The sequence below is a fragment of the Narcine bancroftii genome, chromosome 3 (assembly GCF_036971445.1).
Source record: "Narcine bancroftii isolate sNarBan1 chromosome 3, sNarBan1.hap1, whole genome shotgun sequence".
In the NCBI taxonomy this organism is placed as follows: domain Eukaryota; kingdom Metazoa; phylum Chordata; class Chondrichthyes; order Torpediniformes; family Narcinidae; genus Narcine; species Narcine bancroftii.
Genome location: NC_091471.1, coordinates 338,145,157 through 338,151,685, shown reverse-complemented (window position 1 = coordinate 338,151,685; position 6,529 = coordinate 338,145,157). Strand labels below are relative to the sequence as shown.

The window sequence follows — 6,529 nt, the reverse complement described above, 5'->3', positions numbered from 1 at the left end:
TCTGCTCAAGATGGACTGGATATTATGCATACCCAAACAAGGGTATTGATGCAACAGGGATCAACATATAGAGTTCTACCATTTTCTGGACAAAATACTCGAAGTTGAACTACCAGTCAGAGAAAAGCACTAATTTCTCCTTGGTTACTGTCTTGGTGAAATATTTTAAAATCATCCCCACCCAAAAGGACCATTGGGAACATTTTGAATTTCTGTTGCATGGCTAGAAATTGGAACCAGATCTTATTTTCTGACTCTACTGTATGTGTCAGCTCCAGTGCGACTGCTGCAGACACAACTTTAATGGGGGTCAGTCATTCCTGGACATTGCACCATCACAGTCTTTCATCTGGACGATCTACTTTATTGAAAGCAAAACCAATAACGTGCTGCACATCCTATTAATTTCCATGTTTTCCCACAAGGACCATTATGGAGATGACTTACTCATTGAGAAAAGGCCAAGGTTCTTCTAGTTCACCTCTTGCGATCCCGATAATTATAATATTGCTGGCAACTAATCATGGCTGCCTCTCTCTATGTCTTCATCTTCAGCAGACCCAGAAATAACAAGACAAATAGACCAATGTTGGAGATCATAAGAAAGCATGTAAAAATAATCTTTTTTTTCATTCTAATCAGGCCACACTGACCAATTCTTATATAACAAATTAGACATTTTCCAAAATATTGTTTTCTGATAAAGATGAATTCGCAACGGCATTAATCAGTTCTAACTTCTTCCTTAGGGGCAGCTGTTCCAGCATCCACTGAACATTCCCTCTGCAAGATGTGGGAATATTTACATTTCAATCCAGATTTTGGCATACTTGAATTATTTTCACTTACTTTTAATTGTCTTTAACAAATTGACAGGACCAGTTCGACAGATTCCATTAAAAAAAATTACTGGCTGTCATATCTGACTGACATAACCAGAAAGCCTGCATTTTTTTTAAAGAATCTATGCTTAAGCCAGGGAACAACATGGAGAAATTCCATTATATGATGACCAATGACCAGAGTATTTTTTTATAATATTCTCTTATTGTGTACGATTAAAATGGCTGGATGCAGACCAAAAATAATGTTGATGTGATGTATATTTCTCATCATTTTCATGGTTGGGATCAGGGGCCCTGCTTCTGAACTCCAGCACCTCCAGCTGGTAAAACCATGATTCTACAACAGAGAGGATAAAAGGGGTTCAATCTTCATACTTCTTTTTGCTTCTCTGTGATTTGTGCATTGGCAGTTATGTCTCATATCTATTTTCTGGAATTTCCTTCCTAAAGCTCCCATTTTTCCCTAAAAACCTACATTTCTAGCTGATATTTAGAACCATAGAACCCTGCAGAACAGAAACAGGCCCCTTTGGCCCTTCTAGTCTGTGCTGAATCATATTCTCTTTGCCTAGTCCCACTGGCCTGTACCCAAACCATAGCCGTCCATTCCTCTTTCATTCATGTACTGGTCCAAATTCTTTTTAAACATAAAAATTGAGCCTGCATTCACCTCCTCATTTGGCAGCACGTTCCACACTCCCACCCCTCTCTGTGTGAAATCATTCCCCCTCATGATCGCCTTGAACTTTTCCTCTTTCACCCTTAACCCATGTCCTCTGGTTTGTATCTCAGCTACCCTCAGTGGAAAAAGCTTACCTATATTTACTTCTCTATCCACCTCATAATTTTAAATACCTCGATCAAATCTCCCCTCATTCTTTACTCCAGGGAATAAAGAGCCCTATTAGCCTTTCACTGTAACTCAGTTCCTGAGGTCTGGACAACATCCTAGTAAATCTTCTCTGCACTCTTTCAATCTTATTGATATCTTTCCTGTAATTAAGTGACCAAAACTATACACAATACTCCAAATTTAGTCTTACCAATGTCTTATACAACTTTACCATAACAATACTTTGATTTACGAAGGCCAATATGCCAAAATCTCTCTTTACAAATCTATCTACATGTGACACCCCTTTCAAGGAATTATGCATCTGTATTCACAGCTCCCTCTGTTCTACCACACTCCTCAGTGCCCTACCATTCACCGTGTATGCCTTTTCTTGGTTTGTCCTTCCAAAATGGAACACTTCACACTTGTTTGCATTAAATTCTATCTGCCATGAGTGGGGTCATACCTTTTCTATTCCTCAGGACCCCCATATAACCTCAGTTGATGAGCCCTCTGGTATGTCCTGCCTGAGCACAGCTGAGCTGTAATACTTTCCCTGACAAGCAATGCCACTCCTCTCCCTTTCAACCTCCGCACCCCCCCCCCCCCCACCCAAAAGAAGCCCGGAACACTAAGTTGCCAGCCCTGCAACCAAGTTTCACTAATGGCCACAATGTCATAATTCCACATGCCAATCCTCAGGGATATTAGTCCCCCTCCAGTTCAGATGCAAATTATCCCATCAGAACAGGTCCCACCTTCCCAGAAAACTGAAGCCCTCCCTCCTGCGCCATGTCTTTAGCCTTATTCTAACCTCAATAGTACGTGGCACAGGTTGCAATTGCGAGATCACAACCTTGGAGGTCCTGTCCTTCAACCTAGTGCCTAACTCCCTGAACTCACCTTGCAGGACCTCCTCACCCTTCCTGTCCATGTCATTCATCCTACATGGACCATGACATCTGTCTGCTCACCCTCCTTCCTGAGAATGCCATGAATGTGATCTGACCTACCTCGGACCCTAGCACCAGAGAGGCAACGTACCATCTGGGATACTTGATCTCTCCCACAAGATTTGTCCCCCTAACTCTGGAATCCCTTTTCACTACAGCTTGCCTTTTCACCTCCCTTTCCTTTTTTGCCACAAGAACAAGCTCCATACTAGAAGAGATCTGATTTTGTACCACTTTTCTCTATAAATAATTTGAGAAAGAAATTACTTAACTGTTGGTGGTAAGTGCCTATCAGCGTTCACTCACTTACCTGCTGGAACTTCGCTTAGACAGCATGTTTTTCCAGCATTCTGCTGACAAAGTTAGGGTGGATGTTGGGGAAAAGTGTAACTCCCCATTAAGGGACACTGGGGGAGCTGTGGATCGGTGCAGGGGTTCAGAAATTGGGATCCCCCTCCACCCCCGATTAAAATAGAGATGGAAGAGATGGACCCTATAAGAAGGTGGCCATTGCAGTGGACCAAGGATGGGTTCAGCGGCTGAAGGACCCACAGAAACTCCGGACGACTCGGAATCAGAGGACCCACTCTGGTGCAGACTGCTAGAGACGGGCTCTTGGGAAGCAGGTATCAGAGCCAGAATTTGAGATGGTACTGAGGGCAAGAATAGTTCTCAAAGGGGCAAGGGCACTGAAGGCTTCCTGATCCTGTCGGAGATTTTGATCTGGAGCTGGTGAATCAGACTGGAGTCTGTGTGGCTGAAGAGGCTGCGGGAGCACTGGAGATGAATCTACCGATACTCAGTAACTCTGAAGGGACTCTCTTTTCCTTCTTTTTCGATCGCACTGTAAGGGGCACCAGACAACAATAATGGCGACCCATAGTCTGTCGTACAGCAAGCAGAAGGCAACTTTGAGTAATATTACATGTTCTATACTGTTTCATGATGATAAAAGAACCTTGAATCAATGAGATGGCTGTCGTAAGTTTTAAAAGCACCACCACCTGGAGCTATCCTCCAAGTTGGGCACCATCCTGACTTGGAAAACATATTACCCATCCTTCTCCATTGTTGGGTCTAAATCCTGCAACTCTGCTAAGCTGTTCTCTATGAGGACACCTTCATCAGAAGGAACCTTTCAAGATGTGATTCATCACCATGTTTTCAAGGAATGGGAATAAATCATTTTGTGGCCGAAGCCCAGATCCTGAAAATGACTAACAAAATATCCTCTTCCTCAGTGCTGGTGAGTGACAAGACTGAAGTATTCACAGTCATGTTCAGCTAGATCCATCTCTGTCAATCCTCAATCACAAACATCAAACTTCAGTCAATTTGATTGACTTCCTGTGCTGCCAAGAAGCAGCTGAAAGAATTGTATACAGGAATGTCAATGGGACCAGGCAAAAAGTTAACTTTGAAGATAGGTGTTCCAGAAATAATCAAAGTTCCAATATAGTTGCAACATTTGAATCTGTTTGACAATGTGGAAAATTGCCCAAGTATTACATCCACAAAAAAATTCCAAGCAGGTTAATTACCAACCAGTCTACACTCACTCCACAGCATCACGATGGAAGGTGTAGTTGACAAGCAATTAAACAATGTTCTCCAATAACCTGCTCAGTCAGGCCTAGTTTGGAATTTTCCAAGCCAACTCAATAGTGGTAGTCCCACTGAATGTCAAGTGTTCATTCTCTCTTGTTGAAGATGCTTGTTGCGGAACATTTCAAAACTCAACCTATCCCTGCTTCTTTCATTGAAATCTTTGCGTAGACTCCACCTATAGAGCTCATCCCAACCTTGTTCCAAACATGGATCAAAAAGCCACTCGTGTCGAGTCAGCATATGGTAATGGAAGGTGGGGTCTACACAAAGATTTCATTAAAAGAAGCAGGGATAGGTCTAGTTTTGAAATGTTCGGCAACGAGGATCTTCAACAAGAGAGAGTCAATCCTTGACATTCAATGGCACTACCACTATTGAGTTATCCTATCGTTGCTTTCTGCATTCACCATTGACTAGAATGGAGAGAGTTCCATGCTAGTAACATAAGTAGCGTAAACACAGAAATGCTGGAGGAACTCAACCGATCTCGCAGCATCCATAGATGGTAAAGATATGTAACCAATGTTTTGGGCCTGAGCCCTTCTTCAAGGAATATATCAAAACATTGGTTACATATCTTTACCTGCTATAGACGATGCAAGACCTGCTGAGTTTCTCTAGCATTTTGATGTTTTTATAACAATCGCAGCATCTGAAGACTTCAGTGTTTCACTACATAAGTAGAATGGCTAGTAGAGGAGGCAAGATTCTGCTAAATGGTAATGAATTATATGGTTCAATTCTCTACCCTTTTGTGTAATGAGATAAAAATCACACTTTACTTTTGTCTCTTTGACTGAAATTTGCCCAGCCAGGTCAAACATTCCCTCTATTCTTTAGACCGGTCACCTATTGGAAATCCAGTGGTTTAACAATCTTTGTTCCACAGTGTAGCTTCTCACTTAAATCTCACAGCTTGCATCCTCTTAATATGTGATCATTAATTATTTTCATTTCAAAGAATCAAGTCTAAACTTAAAAGTTTTATTTCCGGCACTAGTTTACTATCCCCATAATACTGAAGATGCCTGGTGTTAAAATTTAAAAAAAGGTATTTTATTAAACAAGACAACTTGCAGGGAGGAATCGGGCATTCCTTTAAGTATGTGCCTCATTCTAGAGTGCAACCAGTTTAAGTCACAATGTAACGATATAATTATGGAGGATAGATGCTTACATGGTACAATTCTCAAAAGTATGATGTGACATCCCAAATCCTTTCCACCATTGACAGGAGTGTGATGAAATGAACTCCATTTATAGGAGCATGATAGGATATGCCTGGATGAGTGTAGATTTAACAGTTCTCAAGAAACTTGACTGCATCTGCAGCCTGCTGGACTACTACCCCATCAACACTCTTCCTGCCCCCAACCTCCTTCTCAGAAATTCATTCACTCCACCATCAGTGGACCACCTACAAAATGGACTGCCGCTACTCAGCCAAGCTATTTGGTAGTATCTTCTAATCCTATAGTTGTCATCACCAAGGAAGATCAAGATTAGCAAGTAAAAACACAATGCTGGAGAAACTCAGCAGGTCAAACAGTGTACTTCATATAGCAAAGATAAAGATACATAACCCAACATTTCAGTCTTGAGCCCTTCATCAAGGTGTGGCAAAAGGCACCCGGACAAAATGGCAGGGGATAATAGGTGGATAAAGGAGGGAGGGGACTCCAGCAGACGGGCTGGGGGGATGACAGTGAATGGTGAGGGAAGGGGTGGAGACCTGGAGGAAAGAACACAAAGGGAAAGAGAAGGGATGGAGACTGGGGAGTAGGCTTGCAGAAACCGGGGAAGTCAATGTTAATGTCATCTGGTTGGTGATGCTCCTCCAATTTAATGGTAGTCTTGGTCTGAGAGTACATGAGGACATGGACAGGCATGTCAGTATGGGAGTGGGGCACAAAATTGAAATGGTTGGCCATTGGGAGATCCCTGTTGCTGATGCAGACAAGAGCGAAGGTGCTCAGTGAAGTGATCTCCCAGTCTAGTCTCTCAGATGCAGAAATGACCACAACAGGAGTAGTGGATGAAATAAATGACACCCCGGATGCACAAGTGAAGTGTTGCATTACTGGAGAGGACCGTTTGGGGTGCCAAATGGTGCTGAGGGATCAGGTGTCAGCACAAGCATGGCACTTCCTGCAGTCACAGGGGAAGATGCCAAGGGGGTGATTTCTGGGAAGGGATGAGTGGATGAGGGTGTCATGGAGGGAACGATCCATATGGAAGGTGGAGAGAGGAACGTGTCTTATGTTGGAATCATGTTGAGGGTGGCGGAA

General features: G+C 42.7%; 1 long non-coding RNA gene across 2 annotated transcripts in view; it reads right to left on the bottom strand.

Moving 5' to 3' along the window:
• Window positions 1–357: 357 nt before the first annotated feature.
• The window catches only part of LOC138759283 (uncharacterized), a 31,820-nt gene continuing 25,648 nt past the window's right edge, over window positions 358–6,529 (bottom strand). Inside the window, exons 6-7 of one of the 2 annotated variants that reach the window (XR_011354692.1) lie at window positions 2,944–3,477; window positions 358–549 (exon numbers count right to left, since the gene is read on the bottom strand). This is a non-coding gene — a long non-coding RNA (uncharacterized lncRNA). The remainder of the gene's footprint in view (window positions 550–2,943; window positions 3,478–6,529) is intronic. The other variant, XR_011354694.1, reaches the window with a different exon arrangement.